The sequence below is a fragment of the Phyllobates terribilis genome, unplaced genomic scaffold, assembly GCF_046119375.1.
Source record: "Phyllobates terribilis strain yellow unplaced genomic scaffold, ASM4611937v1 Scaffold_2__4_contigs__length_985480577, whole genome shotgun sequence".
In the NCBI taxonomy this organism is placed as follows: domain Eukaryota; kingdom Metazoa; phylum Chordata; class Amphibia; order Anura; family Dendrobatidae; genus Phyllobates; species Phyllobates terribilis.
This window is the reverse complement of record NW_027362762.1, coordinates 701,952,376-701,969,435: the sequence shown is the minus strand read 5'-3', so window position 1 is coordinate 701,969,435 and position 17,060 is coordinate 701,952,376. Positions and strand designations below refer to the sequence as shown.

The 17,060-nt window shown below is 48.9% G+C and overlaps 1 protein-coding gene across 6 annotated transcripts in view; it reads left to right on the top strand.

Moving 5' to 3' along the window:
- SYCP1 (synaptonemal complex protein 1) overlaps nucleotides 1-17,060 on the top strand; it is a 204,450-nt gene that overhangs the window by 4,058 nt on the left and 183,332 nt on the right. For 4 of the 6 annotated variants that reach the window (XM_073667118.1, XM_073667123.1, XM_073667122.1 and 1 more), the window contains exon 2: nucleotides 6,045-6,148. The gene's annotated coding sequence lies outside the window, so the exon portion shown is untranslated. Of the gene's footprint in view, nucleotides 1-4,298; nucleotides 4,411-5,300; nucleotides 5,370-6,044; nucleotides 6,149-17,060 lie in introns of all 6 variants that reach the window. The other 2 variants (XM_073667120.1, XM_073667121.1) reach the window with 2 other exon arrangements.

The following is a 17,060-nucleotide window of genomic DNA, read 5'->3' as shown; positions in this document are numbered from 1 at the left end:
AGGTGGACAGCAGAGCAGAGCAAAACCGCCAATGCGGTGAACAAGTAGAGCAGAGCGAAACCGCCAATGCGGTGAACAAGCAGAGCAGAGCGAAACCACCGGTGTGGTGAACAAGCAGAGCAGAGCGAAACCGCCGGTGCGGTGAACAAGCAGAGCGGAGCGAAACCGCCGGTGCGGTGTACAAGCAGAGCGGAGCGAAACCGCAGGTGCGGTGAACAAGCAGAGCGGAGCAAAACCGCCGGTGCGGTGAACAAGCAGAGCAAAACCACAGGTGCGGTGAACAAGCAGAGCGGAGCAAAACCGCCGGTGTGGTGAACAAGCAGAGCGGAGCAAAACTGCAGGTGCGGTGAACAAGCAGAGCGGAGCAAAACCGCAGGTGCGGTGAACAAGCAGAGCGGAGCAAAACCGCAGGTGTGGTGAACAAGCAGAGCGGAGCAAAACCGCAGGTGAGGTGAACAAGAAGAGCGGAGCAAAACCGCAGGTGCGGTGAACAAGCAGAGCGGAGCGGAACCGCAGGTGCGGTGAACTAGCGGAGCGGAGCGGAACCGCAGGTGCGGTGAACTAGCGGAGTGGAGCGGAACCGCAGGTGCGGTGAACTAGCAGAGCAGAGCGGGACCGCAGGTGCGGTGAACAAGCAGAGCAGAGCGGAGCCGCAGGTGCGGTGAACAAGCAGAGCAGAGCGGAACCGCAGGTGCGGTGAACAAGCAGAGCAGAGTGGAACCGTAGGTGTGGTGAACAAGCAGAGCAGAGCGGAACCGCAAGTGCGGTGAACAAGCAGAGCAGAGTGGAACTGCAGTCGCGGTGAACAAGCAGAGCAGAGCAGAACAAAACCCGCAGGTGCGGTGAACAAGCAGAGCAGAACAGAGCAGAAGGTGCAGGCAGACAGGACCGGGCTCTGTTCACATGGAACAGACTGGAAAATGCAGGAAGATAGTTAGTACACAGGAGGTAGATACGGAGGCAGGGAAACGGGACAAGCAGAACCAGATACACACAAGGTACTTACAATGAAGTAGCGAGTGGACACAAAATTCACAAACAGAAGTACAGAGACAACGAGTTGGAGTTAGGTGCAGGTTCAGACACTGCAGGAAAAGGGAAGGTTCGGACATAGAGACAAACAGGTAACGGGCTAGGACACTGTTCAGACAGGAACTGAACCAGGAACAAGATACAGGAATGAGCCTGGGAACTCCGCCCCCAGGGTGGCGGAAGCAGACTAGAAGTCACACATAAAGGCAACAGGCCTGGGTATACAGCCCCCAGGGTGGCGGAACAGACAAGATACAGGACAGGACCTGGCAACTCAGTTGCACAGAACACACTGAATGAAAGTGTTGCTCAGGCACCCCCTACTGGGTGGAGGGGGTGTAAGTATCCAGTGACTCACAGCAATAGGCTGGGGAGGCATTAGGAGTGCGCACACAGTAACTATAAGAATCAGGCAGTAGCCACGCCGCCGCCCTAAGCAATCAGACAAGAGACACAGCAGGTACTGGGGCAAAGTGTGCAGCCTGGATTGATAGGTAAGATGGCAGTCTTACATGGTGGGAGGTGGTAAGCCATGCCAGCACTCCGGCAGGGATGTAACAGTTTAGTTGGACCATCATTTATTTTTCAAAAGGACAATGACCCCAAACACACCTCCAGGATCTGTAAGGGCTATTTGACCAAGAAGGAGAGTGATGGAGTGCTACGCCAGATGACCTGGCCTCCACAGTCACCAGACCTGAACCCAATCGAGATGGTTTGGGGTGAGCTGGACCGCAGAGTGAAGGCAAAAGGGCCAATAAGTGCTAAGCATCTCTGGGAACTCCTTCAAGATTGTTGGAAGACCATTTCCAGTGACTACCTCTTGAAGCTCATCAAGAGAATGCCAAGAGTGTGCAAAGCAGTCATCAAAGCAAAAGGTTGTTTCACACTTTTTTGTTAAGTATATAATTCCACATGTGTTAATTCATAGTTTTGATGCTTTCAGTGTGAATGTACAATTTTCATAGTCAAGAAAATACAGAAAAATCTTTAAATGAGAAGGTGTGTCCAAACTTTTAATCTGTACTGTATGTAAAGTGTGGCGTGTGGTTTGATAGCATACTCTATATGCGAAATGTAGGGATAATTCAGCCAACGAAGGCCAAAACATACTGTATGTCATTAGGTCCTTAAAGGGAATCTGTCACCACTTTGGAGTTATCAGACCTCTACTATGGCCATACAGGGTATAGAAAAGTAAATCTATACTTACCTGTATGGCCCATAGTAGAGGTTTGATTGCAGAGAAAAGCACTTTAATCAATTCTATTTTGTACAGGCTTGGCATCCAGGGGACACCAAGCAAACCCCACCTGTGTGCTTATTATTCCCCCAAATCCCTGCCTATATGCTTAATTATCATATCCCCCCTCCCCTGCATGTCACAAAGACCAAAATTGGTTGTGATGCCAAGTGATTAAATTACTTCTGCCTAACACCCCTGGTGTACTGTGGCGTACCGCCAATGGTGGCAGACCACGCGACTGCTATGGGACCCGTGAGCTGGGGGTGCCCATAGCAGTCCAGGGGCGGACATACCGCTGCTGGTGCAGCTGTGCCGGGGGGTCCGCCGGTGCAGCGTCTCCCTGCTCCACTGCTGACAGGACAGAATGGCAGCAGAGCTGCAGAGATCCATCCTCTGCTTCCTGCCCGCCGCTTCCTCCCTCACACAGGCACGCGCTGCTTGATGATGTCATCATGCAGCGCGGGCCTGTGTGAGGGAGGAAATTGCAGACAACAAGGATGCTGCGGCCTGCGGGGGAACGGGCAGAGAGGTAAGTGTTTTTTTTATTTTTACTGAAATGCTGGGGAGAGCAATAATGGGGCTGATGGGGCTGGAGAGACCAATAATGGGGCTGATGGGGCTGGGGAGAGCAATGGTGGGGCTGGAGAGGGCAGTCGTGGGGCTGATGGGGCTGGGGAGAGCAATGGTGGGGCTGATGGGGCTGGGGAGAGCAATGGTGGGGCTGGAGAGGGCAGTCGTGGGGCTGGGGAGAGCAATGGTAGGGCTGATGGGGCTGGGGAGAGCAATGGTGGGGCTGATGGGGCTGGGGAGAACAATGGTGGGGCTGATGGGGCTGGGGAGAGCGCTGATGGGTCTGGGGAGAGCAATGGTGGGTCTGGGAAGAGCAGTGATTCTGCAGCTTGCGGGGGAACGGGCAGAGAGGTAAGTGTTTTTTTTTATTTTTACTGAAACTCTGGGGAGAGCAGTAATGGGACTGATTGGGCTGGAGAGAGCAATAGTGGGGCTGATGGGGCTGGGGAGAGCAATAGTGGGGCTGATGGGGCTGGGGAGAGCAATCGTGGGGCTGATGGGGCTCGGGAGAGCAATGGTGGGGCTGGGAAGAGCGCGGATGGGTCTGGGGAGAGCAATAGTGGGCCTGGGTAGTGAAGTGATGCGGTTGATGGGGCGGGGAGAGCAATGATGGGGATTAGTAGACCAATGACGGGGATGGGGAGAGCAATGATGAGTTGCTGGGAGAGAGCAATGATGGAGGTGCTGGGAGAGTAATGACGGGAGTTGCTGGGAGAGAACAATGATGGGGGTGCTCGGAGAAAGCAATGATGGGGGTGCAGGGAGAGAGCAATGACGCGTGCAGGGAGAGAGCAATGACGGGCTGCTGGGAGAGAGCAATGATGGGGGTGCTGGGAGTGAGCAATGATGGGGGTGCTGGGAGAGAGCAATGATGGGGGTGCTGGGACAGAGCAATGATGGGGGTGCTTGGAGAGCGCAATGACGGGGGTGCTGGGAGACAACAATGACGGGGGTGCAGGGAGAGAGCAATGACGGGGGTGCAGGGAGAGAGCAATGACGGGGGTGCAGGGAGAGAGCAATGACGGGGGTGCAGGGAGAGAGCAATTACGAGGGTGCTGGGAGAGCAATGACGGGTGCTGGGACAGAGCAATCTTGGGGGTGCTGGTAGAAAGCAATGACGGGAGGTGCTGGGACATAGCAATGACGGGGGTGTTGGGAGAGAGCAATGATGGAGGTGCTGGGACAGAGCAATGATTGGGGGTGCTTGTATATTTTCCGTGTGCACATAGCCTTACAGTTAATTGGGGAGAATCACAGAGACTGAATAATTTATATTATTGGCTGGTGGAGATTATAGTTAATGGTGGGCACAGTGCTGCTTATCACTTTATATTTTGATTACCAAGTGGCTAATAGTATATTAATGGGGGGGTACATATCTGTAGTCAGGGGTGCAGTATGGGGGAGACACATGTATATATACAATATATCTGACCTTGTTATTATCTAGGCTGGAGATCATCATGACAAGACGAATCGTGACTGGGAGATGTCGACATGAAGGTCTGACCAGATGGAGAAGAAGCAGCAGAAACCGACTCTGATCAAACGAGACGTCAGTGGTAAGTGCCTGGATGTAAATATTATTCTGTATCTGCGCTGTATGACTTGGAGTGATAATGTTACATGTAAAATCCCTTAGGCTGCATTCTCACATTTGTGTGAAATGTCAGTTTTTTTATTATCGGATCGTCCATGGACTTGTAGAGTTTTATAGATCCATTTATACATCCATGAAAATCACGGATCTGAGAATGAGATCTGTGAGGGTCAGAGAATGTCCTGTTCTGATCCGATTTTGAGGATTAGAATAGGACATGCTCAATGCATCTGTAAAACAGGGCAGCGCACTGACACTGCACACAGATGCAGGAATGTAGCTGTATTATGTATAGTACATAGTGTACTCACTTATTATGTATAGCATACGCCCTTAGTATATAGTGTACTCGCTTATTATGTATAGCGCCGTCCTTAGTTATATAGTTTCATCTTTTATTATGTATAACACCCTCCCTTATTACCTAACATCCTCTCTAGCTCTAGGGCTCACAATTGGGAGATCATACTGTGTTGGGGTCAGCAAACTTTGCCCTGGGAGTTGAGGTGAGGTACAGTAGGGTCATTATACTGCGCATGTGGAAGAATTCACCATGGGGGTATCATACTGTGTTTGGGGGGACACTTTTGTTGGTATCACACTTTATGGGACAATGAAAGAGGGGCCTAGGACGTCAGCAGGAGGAAAATTACTATGTAAAGGCTGGAAGGTTGTGTGATCTGCTCTTCTGTCACCCTGACAATCATTTACATTTTTTTTGGGGGGGGGGCCCAATTTGTACTTCTGCTATGGGGCCCCATGAATCCTATGTACGCCCCTGCTAGTGTAGCTTACTCAATGCAAGGCGGGTGATGACTGCACCAAAGAACTTACACACTTTTCTGTTTTCAGTTTTTACCCCACAAAGAACCCTGAAGGAAAGAGTGAAAGCAAAAACAACAAAAAAATGGCAGCAGTTGGGTGCGTTTCAATGCGTCTGTGAGATTGGTGTTAGAGTTGGAGATGTCAGCCCTGCTTCTGCTGCTACTGACAGGATAGAAAGCTATCAACAGTCCTACGTACTATGATTGTACGTGATTGAAACACTGTATAAGAAAGACCCCCTCAGTATCATTTTGAAAGTTCAAAATTAGTTTGTACTTGTAGTATACTAGAAGAATTAACTGTGTATATTAAAATGTGCACAATATGCTTGCATGCAGCTACAAGCCACTGCAAAATACACCTGACGTTTCATATTTTATTTAATAAAATAGATCACAGAAATAAATCCTACATACCTGTTATCCTATAACAACCTAAACTTTCACATTCACATGAAGCCAATGCTGCTCACTGTGCACCACCCTGTAAAGTTAACTGTACTGCTTTGTAATGTAGTTAGATGCATAAGTTGTATAGTTAAAGGGACACCTGCAACACTTCACCTACACTTATATTTTAATGATGCCTTCCTGGCTAAATCTCTGCTATAATTTAATAGTGAGATGCTTAAAATAAAAATGTTTACACTAACATTCTGAATTTATTTTCCTGCCAGAAAAATTATATAGCTTAACAAATCTCCCCTAAAGTTCTTCCAATGGTGCAAGAAAACAGTATAACGATGGTTTATTTTCTTTTTTCTTTTCTTAGGATGAAATTGATACACTAAATATAAAAATAAATCAGTCATCTCTGGAAGTAGCCTTATATTCTAAGCAAATTGAAGAGTTGACAACTGAAGTAACCCAGAAAGAGTATGTATAAATTCTATTTTTTAGTATAATGCAGCTAGTCAATGTGCATATAGAACTTGTTGCAGATATTCTGGATGAAGCTGAAAATTTGTAAGATACACATTCCTCTAGTTAGTTATAAATGTAAAGTTCAATATTCGTGCCAATAAGAGGTCAATGAACATACAGTAGATCTGTGGTAATAAATAATACATTATACCATTACTCACAAAAATGTACAGCACTATGCAATATTGGATATTCAACATCAGGCACATTATTGTAAAAGACAAGATAGGTATAAAAGATTTTACTATGGCCATAGAGTTGAGTGTACATATATATATATACAATGCTGAAAGAATTTAGCATAGACTTACGGTAATCACCACAGTATTAGGCTAGTTTTACATGTCTGTATATCACAATCCAGGTACGGATAGTGAGCGTGTGAGGGAGATGACCGGCTAGCACAGGGTGTGCGCGTGAGGGTGAGCGTGAGGGTGACTGTGTGAGGGTGAGCGTGTGCGGGTGTGAGGGTGAGCGTGTGAGGGTGAGCATGTGAGGGTGAACGTGTGAGGGTGAGCGTGTGAGGGTGAGCGTGTGAGGGTGAGCGTGTGAGGGTGAGCGTGGGAGTGTGTGAGGGTGAGGGTGAGCCTGTGGTCATGACCTTGTGTGGGTGAGCGTGTGAGGGTCAGCGTGTGAGGGTGAGCTTGTGAGGTGAGCATGTGAGGGTGAGTGTGTGAGGGTGAGCGTGTGAGGACGAGGGTGAGCGTGAGAGGGTGAGTGTGTGGGGGTGAGCGTGTGAGGGTGAGCTTGTGGTTGTGAGCGTGTGAGGGTGAGCGCTTGAGGGTGAGCATGTGAGGATGAGCGTGTGAGGGTGACGGTGTGAGCGTCTGAGGGTGTTCTTGTGAGCGGGTGAGGGTGAGAGTGTGAGCGTCTGTGGGTGTGCGTGTGAGCGAGTGAGGGTGAGCGTGTGAGAGTGAGCGTGTGAGGGTGAGAGCGTCTGAGGGTGTGCGTGTGAGCGTGTGAGGGTGAGCGTGTGAGGGTGATCGGGTGAGAGTGAGGGTGAGCGTGTGAGGGTGAGCGTGTGAGGATGAGCATGTGAGGGTGAGCGGGTAAGGGTGAGCGGGTGAGGGTGAGCATGTGAGGGTGAGCGTGTGAGGGTGAGCATGTGAGGGTGAGCTTGGGAGGGTGAGCGGGTGAGGGTGAGTGGGTGAGGGTGAGCGTGTGAGGGTGAGCTTATGAGGGTGAGATGGTAGGAGGGTGAGGGTGAGCGTGTGAGGGTGAGCGTGTGAGGGTGAGCGTGTGAGGGTGAGCGGTTGAGGGTGAGCGTGTGAGGGTGAGCATGTGAGGGTGAGAGTGTGAGGGTGAGGGTGTAAGGGTGAGCGTGTGAGGGTGAGCATGTGGGGGTGAGTGTGTGAAGGTGAGGGTGTGCGTGTGAGGGTGAGCGTGTGCGTGTGGAGGTGTGCGTGTGAGCGTGTGAGCATATGAGCGTGACCGTGTGAGGGTGTGAGGGTGAGCGTGTGAGGGTGTGCGTGTGAGGGTGTGCGTGTGAGGGTGTGCGTGTGAGGGTGAGCGTGTGAGGGTGAGCCGCTAACGGCCGCCATCTTGTTCTGAAATCCCGCGTCGCTGATTGGCCGCGGCCGGACCAATCAGCGACGTGGGATTTCCTGGACAGACAGACAGACGGGATAACACAATTATATATATTAGATAATAGACTATCCGCCTCAATTATAGTTTATAGGTATAGGTAGATGATTTGGACAGTTGTGGAATATAGCGGTCTCATAATTTAGACTGACTAATAATGAATATAGGACTCACCTATTATTTCAACATTATTTTTACTATATTGTGTAAATACTGTATATTTTAATAGAATTATTACCGTATTTTTCGGACTATAAGACACACCGGACCATAAGACGCGCCTAGGTTTTAGAGGAGGAAAAAAAAAAAATGTAAGCAAAAAATGTGTTCATGATGCACTTTTAAGGGGGAGGGGGGTCTTCTGCTGACACTGGTATAGGGGTAATGTCCCCCAATTCTGACAATATCCCGCATCCTGGTATGTATGCCCCCCTTCCTTTTATACGTGGTCCCCATCCGCATCCTGGTATGCCTGCCATCCCTCCATCCTGGTATGCATGGAACCCCTCCATCCTGGTATGCATGGAAACCCTCATCCTTATCCTGGTATGCATGGCACCCCTCATCCCTATCCTGGTATGCATGGCACAGCAATCCCCATCCTGGTATACATGGCACCCCTCATCCCTATCCTGATATGCATGGCACCCCTCATCCCTGTCCTGGTATGCAGGGCACCCCTAATCCCTATCCTGGTATGCATGGCACCCCTAATCCCTATCCTGGTATGCATGGCACCCCTCATCCTTATCCTGGTATGTATGGCCCCCTCATCTTTATCCTGTTATGTATGCCCCCCTCAGCGTTATCCTGGTATGTATGGCCCCCTCATCTTTATCCTGGTATGTACAGTACAGACCAAAAGTTTGGACACACCTTCTCATTTTTCTGTATTTTCATGACTTTGAAAATTGTACATTCACACTGAAGGCATCAAAACTATGAATTAACACATGTGGAATTATATACTTAACAAAAAAGTGTGAAACAACTGAAAATATGTCTTATATTCTAGGTTCTTCAAAGTAGCCACCTTTTGCTTTGATGACTGCTTTGCACACTCTTGGCATTCTCTTGATGAGCTTCAAGAGGTAGTCACCGGAAATGGTTTTCACTTCACAGGTGTGCCCTGTCAGGTTTAATAAGTGGGATTTCTTGCCTTATAAATGAAGTTGGGACCATCAGTTGTGTTGTGCAGAAGCTAGGTGGATACACAGCTGATAGTCCTACTGAATAGACTGTTAGAATTTGTATTATGGCAAGAAAAAAGCAGCTAAGTAAAGAAAAACGAGTGGCCATCATTACTTTAAGAAATGAAGGTCAGTCAGTCCGAAAAATTGGGCAAACTTTGAAAGTGTCCCCAAGTGCAGTTGCAAAAACCATCAATCGCTGCAAAGAAACTGGCTCACATGAGGACCGCCCCAGGAAAGGAAGACCAAGAGTCACCTCTGCTTCTGAGGATAAGTTTATCCGAGTGTAACGGGTCTGGGAGGCGGAACCTTTGAGCAACTATACAAGGGGGCGGTCCTTGTAAGGAAGCGGGTGGCTCCCAGGGAAGACGGGCAGGTAGTCACGGCAAGTGACAGGGACAGTCTCTGGGTAGAAGGGCAGGTAGTCACGGCAAGTGACAGGGACAGTCTCTGGGTAGAAGGGCAGGTAGTCACGGCAAGTGACAGGGACAGTCTCTGGGTAGAAGGACGGGTACTCACGGCAAGTGACAGGGACAGTCTCTGGGTAGAAGGACAGCAGGCAGGTGACTAGTGAGCGCTCCCAGGTGAGCGGGTGAGAGTCTCTGGACAGGCAGGTGGTCACGGCAAGTGACGGCAGAGCCTCCAGGTAGACTAGCAGGCAGGTAGCAGGTGAGCGCTCCTAGGTGAGCAGGCGAGAGTCTCTGGACAGGCAGGTGGTCACGGCAAGTGACGGCGGAGCTTCCAGGTAGGCTAGCAGGCAGGTAGCAGATGAGCGCTCCCAGGTGAGCAGACAAGAGTCTCTGGACAGGCAGGTGGTCACGGCAAGTGACGGCGGAGCCTCCAGGTAGGCTAGCAGGCAGGTAGCAGATGAGCGCTCCCAGGTGAGCGGGCAGGCTGGTCCATAGACAGACTGACAGGTGTCGGAAGGCAGACCGTCGGACCGCAGGCTTGCAAGCAGGTAAACAGATATCAGGCAGGTATCAAGCAGGAATCTGGCAGGTGACTGGCAGGAAACAGGCAGGAATCTGGCAGGTGACTGGCAGGTAACAAGCAGGAATCTGGCAGGTGACTGGCAGGTAACAGGCAGGAATCTGGCAGGTAACTGGTAACGGGACCTGAGGGCTGAAGCAGAGTGAAAGCTTTGCAACAACATTGCTCGGGCACCTCCATTTTGGAGGAGGTGCCTTATATATGGTGAAGTCCTCCGGCCATTGGCCGGGGACTCCTTAGGACGGCGCGCGCGGCCCCTTTAAGAGAGGGGGAGCGCGCGCGCGCGCCCTAAGCACCGTGGCCGGGAAGCAGCGCGTGCTGCCAGCAGAGCGGGAGGAAAACGCCGGGCACAGAGCGGAGAGGTGAGGGGAACAGCGTCCCTGCCTAGCAGGAGGCAGGGACGCCGACGCTACAGTACCCCCCCCTTTAGGCCCCCCCTTTTTTAGGCCAGACAGAAATTTATCAAGGATGAGAGGGGCATGGATGTTCTCCCGGGGCTCCCACGTTCTCTCCTCAGGACCAAACCCCTTCCAATCTACCAGAAAAAAGGTTTTTCCTCTTACCCTTTTGGTGGCCAGAATGTTCTCTACCTCAAACTCGTTCTCAGCGGAAACCGGAGCAGGAGGCGTACCTGTAGACTTGGAAAAAGAGTTAAGTACCACGGGTTTGAGGAGAGATACATGGAAGGAGTTGGGGATCCGTAAGTTGGCCGGGAGTTTTAATTTATAGGCCACCGGGTTGATCTGTTTGATAACCTCCAGTGGGCCGATGAACCGAGGCCCTAACTTGTAGGAAGGAATCTTGAGCCGGACATATTTGGATGAGAGCCAGACTTTATCTCCAGGACGGAATTGTGGAGGATCCAGGCGTTTGTCAGCGTGTTTTTTCATCCGCTCGGACGACTGAAGGAGTGCGGATCGGGTACTCTCCCAAATGGAGGAGAATTCGCTAACGAGAGATTCCGCAACCGGATTGTCCACCGAGGTGGAGACGGGAAATGGGATCCGAGGATGCTGACCGAAGACTACAAAAAACGGGGATTTGGAGGAAGATTCACTCTCGTGATTATTATAAGAGAACTCGGCCCATGGTAGGAGATCCACCCAGTCCGAATGGTGGGCATTATCGAAGTGCCGGAGGTAACTGGTCAGGTTCTGATTGATCCGCTCCACTTGACCATTGGACTGTGGATGGTAAGCGGAGGAGAAATCCAGAAGCGTGAGGTGAACTGAACCCCACGATCTGACACGATGTGGAGGGGCAGGCCATGGAGACGGAAGATGTGGCGGATAAAGTCTTTAGCCAGTTCGGGTGCAGACGGGAGACCTGGCAGGGGAATGAAGTGCGCCATCTTGGAGAAGCGATCAGCCACCACCCAAATGACCGTACAACCGGCAGAGACAGGAAGATCCGTTATAAAGTCCATAGCAATATGCTGCCACGGGGCAGCAGGTACTGGAAGAGGAAGAAGGCGACCGGCTGGCAGGTGTCTCGGAACTTTGTTGCGGGCGCAGGACACACAGGCAGAAACAAAGTCTATTACATCCTTGTGCAGGGTAGGACACCAGTAATGCCGGGTAACAAGCTGGAGGGTCTTTTTCTGACCGGCGTGGCCAGCTAGCTTAGACGAGTAACCCCAGTGTAGGACCTTCTTCCGATCAGGTACAGTTACGAACGTCTTACCGGGAGGGAGACGATTTAGATTCACGGGAGCCACTTGCATTACTCTGGCGGGATCAATGATGTGCTTAGGTTCCTCCTCTAGATCAGATACCAGGAATGATCGGGACAAGGCGTCAGCTTTGATGTTTTTGTCTGCCGGGCGAAAATGAAGAACAAAATCAAAGCGGGCAAAAAACAAGGACCACCGGGCTTGGCACGGGTTAAGTCTCTGGGCGCTCTGAAGGTAAGCCAAGTTCTTGTGGTCCGTGTAAATGATTACCGGGTGAAGAGCCCCCTCGAGCAGGTAACGCCACTCCTCCAGTGCCAGCTTAATGGCTAACAATTCTCGGTCTCCAATAGAATAGTTGCGCTCAGAAGAGGAGAAGAGTTTGGAGAAAAAAACGCAGGTTACCATTCTTCCGGAAGATGACTTTTGGGTAAGTACCGCCCCGGCTAAGAATTGTTTGTTGCCGTCCGGACGATGCAGCACCGGGGCGGAGGAGAAGGCCTGTTTTAAGGAAAGAAAGGCCTCCTCAGCTTCGGGCGGCCATCTTCTGGGATTAGTACCCTTACGGGTGAGCGCAGAGATAGGGGCAGTCCGGGAAGAGAAGTGCGGTATGAAGAGGCGGTAATAGTTGGCGAAGCCCAGGAACCGCTGAATAGCCTTCAACCCCTCTGGTCGGGGCCACTTCTGGATGGCAGACAGTTTCTCAGGATCCATTTGTAGGCCGGTCTGAGAGATTATGTAGCCCAGAAATGGAAGAGAAGTCTGCTCAAAGATGCACTTCTCATATTTAGCGTAGAGGTGGTTCTGCCTGAGCCGGAGCAGGACCTGACGAACATCCCTCCGGTGAGTAGAAAGGTCCGGAGAGAAGACCAAGATGTCGTCCAGGTACGCCACCACGCAGGAGTAGAGAAGGTCACGGAAGATGTCATTGACCAACTCTTGAAAGACGGCAGGAGCGTTACAGAGACCGCAGGGCATTACAAGGTACTCATAGTGGCCGTCCCGGGTGTTGAATGCCGTCTTCCACTCATCCCCCTGACGGATACGGACCAGGTTATACGCCCCACGGAGATCCAGTTTGGTGAAGATTCTAGCCCCCCTCAGGCGGTCAAATAATTCAGGAATGAGCGGGAGGGGGTATTTATTCTTCACTGTAATCTGGTTAAGGCCTCTATAATCTATACATGGATGGAGTGAGCCGTCCTTCTTTTTGACGAAGAAGAAGCCTGCTCCCGCCGGGGAGGTAGATTTCCGGATAAATCCCCGGGCCAGATTCTCCTCAATATATTCTGACATGGACCGGGTCTCCGCTGCGGACAAAGGGTAGATACGCCCACGGGGAGGAGTAGAGCCGGGTATCAGGTCGATTGGACAATCGTATGGTCTATGAGGGGGTAATGTCTCTGCTTCTTTTTTATTGAGTAACAAGGAGAAAATAGACGATCAAAAAGCCATAAATATATAAATATATCAAAAGTTTATTTGACAGATAATAGCATAAAGGGGTAAAACACAGATACCATAGACCAATGATTGTTAACACATAATTAATTTCATGGAACTGGACAAACAATCATTAAAGGTGCATTCGAAAATAATTCATAGTAAGTCAGTAACATCCCATACAAAATTGCAAATAGTGCTGAAGTCAAAGGTAGACTGTGGGATAGCTAGCAGCTAATGTTCCAAATGTATAAAGACAACCTGGAAATCAGATGAAATATGAAAGATGCAAGTGCAAACAGCAAAATAGTTGCTGTGTTATGGCAAATTGCCAGGATTCATAACAGCTAAGAGGCATATAAGGTGCAAGTGAAAATGATGGTTCTTATTGTGTTATGACGAATTGACAATGTTTACTTATAGTAATGAAATCACTCATGCCAATAGGGCATGTAATATAGCGGCAGCACATAAGACACGGGAGGCCTGCAATCCCATACAAGGCCCAAGATACAACCTGTGGTGCAGTGTGGGAGCAGCCCCGACACGCGTTTCGTGTCCAGCTTCTTCGGGAGCGATTGTGTCTGATTGGTATGTGGAGGGTATATATAGCGTTTCGGTGTACATACAGTACAGACCAAAAGTTTGGACACACCTCATTTAAAACTTTTTCTGAATTTTCATGACTATGAAAATTGTACATTCACACTGAAGGCATCAAAACTATGAATTAACACATGTGGAATTATATACTTAACAAAAAAGTGTGAAACAACTGAAAATATGTCTTATATTGTAGGTTCTTCAAAGTAGCCACCTTTTGCTTTGATGACTGCTTTGCACACTCTTGGCATTCTCTTGATGAGCTTCAAGAGGTAGTCACCGGAAATGGTCTTCCAACAATCTTGAAGAAGTTCCCAGAGATGCTTAGCACTTGTTTGCCCTTTTGCCTTCACTATGCGGTCCAGCTCACCCCAAACCATCTTGATTGGGTTCAGGTCTGGCGACTGTGGAGGCCAGGTCATCTGGCGTAGCACCCCATCACTCTCCTTCATGGTCAAATAGCCCTTACACAGCCTGGATGTGTGTTTGGGGGTCATTGTCCTGTTGAAAAATAAATGATGGTCCAACTAAACGCAAACCGGATGGAATAGCATGCCGCTGCAAGATGCTGTGGTAACCATGCTGGTTCAGTATGCCTTCAATTCTGAATAAATCCCCAACAGTGTCACCAGCAAAGCACCCCCACACCATCACACCTCCTCCTCCATGCTTCACGGTGGGAACCAGGCATATAGAGTCCATCCGTTCACCTTTTCTGCGTCGCACAAAGACACGGTGGTTGGAACCAAAGATCTCATATTTGGACTCATCAGACCAAAGCACAGATTTCCACTGGTCTAATGTCCATTCCTTGTGTTCTTTAGCCCAAACAAGTCTCTTCTGCTTGTTGCCTGTCCTTAGCAGTGGTTTCCTAGCCGCTATTTTACCATGAAGGCCTGCTGCACAAAGTCTCCTCTTAACCGTTGTTGTAGAGATGTGTCTGCTGCTAGAACTCTGTGTGGCATTGACCTGGTCTCTAATCTGAGCTGCTGTTAACCTGCGATTTCTGAGGCAGGTGACTCGGATAAACTTATCCTCAGAAGCAGAGGTGACTCTTGGTCTTCCTTTCCTGGGGCGGTCCTCATGTGAGCCAGTTTCTTTGTACTGCTTGATGGTTTTTGCAACTGCACTTGGGGACACTTTCAAAGTTTGCCCAATTTTTCGGACTGACTGACCTTCATTTCTTAAAGTAATGATGGCCACTCGTTTTTCTTTACTTAGCTGCTTTTTTCTTTCCTTAATACAAATTCTAACAGTCTATTCAGTAGGACTATCAGCTGTGTATCCACCAGACTTCTGCACAACACAACTGATGGTCCCAACCCCATTTATAAGGCAAGAAATCCCACTTATTAAACCTGACAGGGCACACCTGTGAAGTGAAAACCATTTCCGGTGACTACCTCTTGAAGCTCATCAAGAGAATGCCAAGAGTGTGCAAAGCAGTCATCAAAGCAAAAGGTGGCTACTTTGAAGAACCTAGAATATAAGACATATTTTCAGTTGTTTCATACTTTTTTGTTAAGTATATAATTCCACATGTGTTAATTCATAGCTTTGATGCCTTCAGTGTGAATGTACAATTTTCATAGTCAAGAAAATACAGAAAAATCTTTAAATGAGAAGGTGTGTCCAAACTTTTGGTCTGTACTGTACATCTGTACCGATGATATCACGGCGCTTCCGGCAGCAGAGGCCAGCGCCAGAAATGAAGGAGTCAGCGTCCAACGTGGCAGGTACCCGCCCCCCGCTGGCTCGTCAGTGAGGGTAGGCCGGAAGTGCCACGTCACGAGGACGCATGTCCCAGGCAACCAAGCACAGGTCTGCCGGCAGAAGCGCACAACAGCGGCGTGCTAATGAAGTGAGAGGCAGATGTATAATGGACAAACTTAGTAAGGCTGTGTGCCCATGATGCGTTTTTTAAGCGTTTTCGGAGCGGCAAAAACGCTGCAGAAACGCTTAAAAACGCATGGTAGAAGGCCTGCTATGGTCCACCAATGATAATCCGCATGTGCTGTGCACATGCTGCGGAAATTTCCGCTGCGGATTATCATTGCGGAAAAAATCGCAGCACTACCAATTATTTTGCGGAAGTGCTGCATTTTCGCCGCCATTGACTTGCATTGAAACGCATGGATTACGCATCACTGCATATGTAGATGCGCATTCTACACGTTTCAATGTGCGGATGGTACCCGGGTGTGGAGGACAGGAGACTCTCCTCCAGACCCAGGTACCATACAACCTGTGAAAAAAAGAATAAAATAAAAAATAAATGTTTTATTTACCTTCTGAAGGCCCCCGCTGCGCTCGTCCTCCCTTGCTGGCTGATCGCGGTGGACTGTAGGACCTGCGCTGACATCATAGTCATGTGACGGCAGGTCCTTCAGTGTACCGCGATCTGCCGGCAGCCAGGACCGAGCGAAGCAAGACTGCGGGGGCCATCGGAAGGTAAGTATAGATTTATTTTTTTATTTTTAACCATTCTTTCGGTCACAGTATATAAATCCATGCCTTTTGAATGGATTTATTATAGTGTGACCAAGTTGACAAGCACTTTCCAAGTGATGCTAAAATCGCTTGGAAAGCGCTTGTCAACCCGCTTAAATGCAAGTGAAGAACGCTTCACATCCGCATGTCCCTGGCAGGAAAAACGCGTGTACAATCCGCATGTACAATCCGCATGTACAATCCTCATGTACAATCCGCATGTGTTTTTTCTGCCAGGGAGATGCAGAAACGCTCAGGAAAAATCCGGAGCATTTCTGCATAGTGGGCACATAGCCTATAAGGCACAATGGAAAGGGATAAAAAGGGGAAGCTAACCATATCATATTAGTGTAGTTAGAACTCTCCATATAAAAAGAAAGAGTATATGATGCATAAAGAGAATATGGAGACATCACTGTTGGTCAGATATGTCAACGATTGTAGCCATAAAAAATGTGAAATAAAAACCAAAGTGTCATATATATATATATATATATATATATATATATATATATATATATATATATATATATATATATATAACACAGCACAGCTCAATATGATTTGTACCCAATATGGTACAAAAAAAGAGAATAAAGTGATACAAAAAAAACGGTGAAAGGGTGTGAAGAAAAGATAATAATATTGAGGTGAAATATTACATTGGTGCGGTGAACAAAATGCCAATAAATAAAAATGCACGGTGCGAAGTGAGCATATTACTTTAATAATTGGGGCAGCACAGTTGCTCAGTGGTTAGCACTGCAGCCTTGCAGCGCTGAGGTCCTGGGTAGAGATGAGCGTTGTTCTACTCGAACTGTTTGCCAATCTCAAATTCGAGCTGTTTTGGGCGGTGTTCGAGCCGGTCGGCGAACACGAACAATTTGAGAAA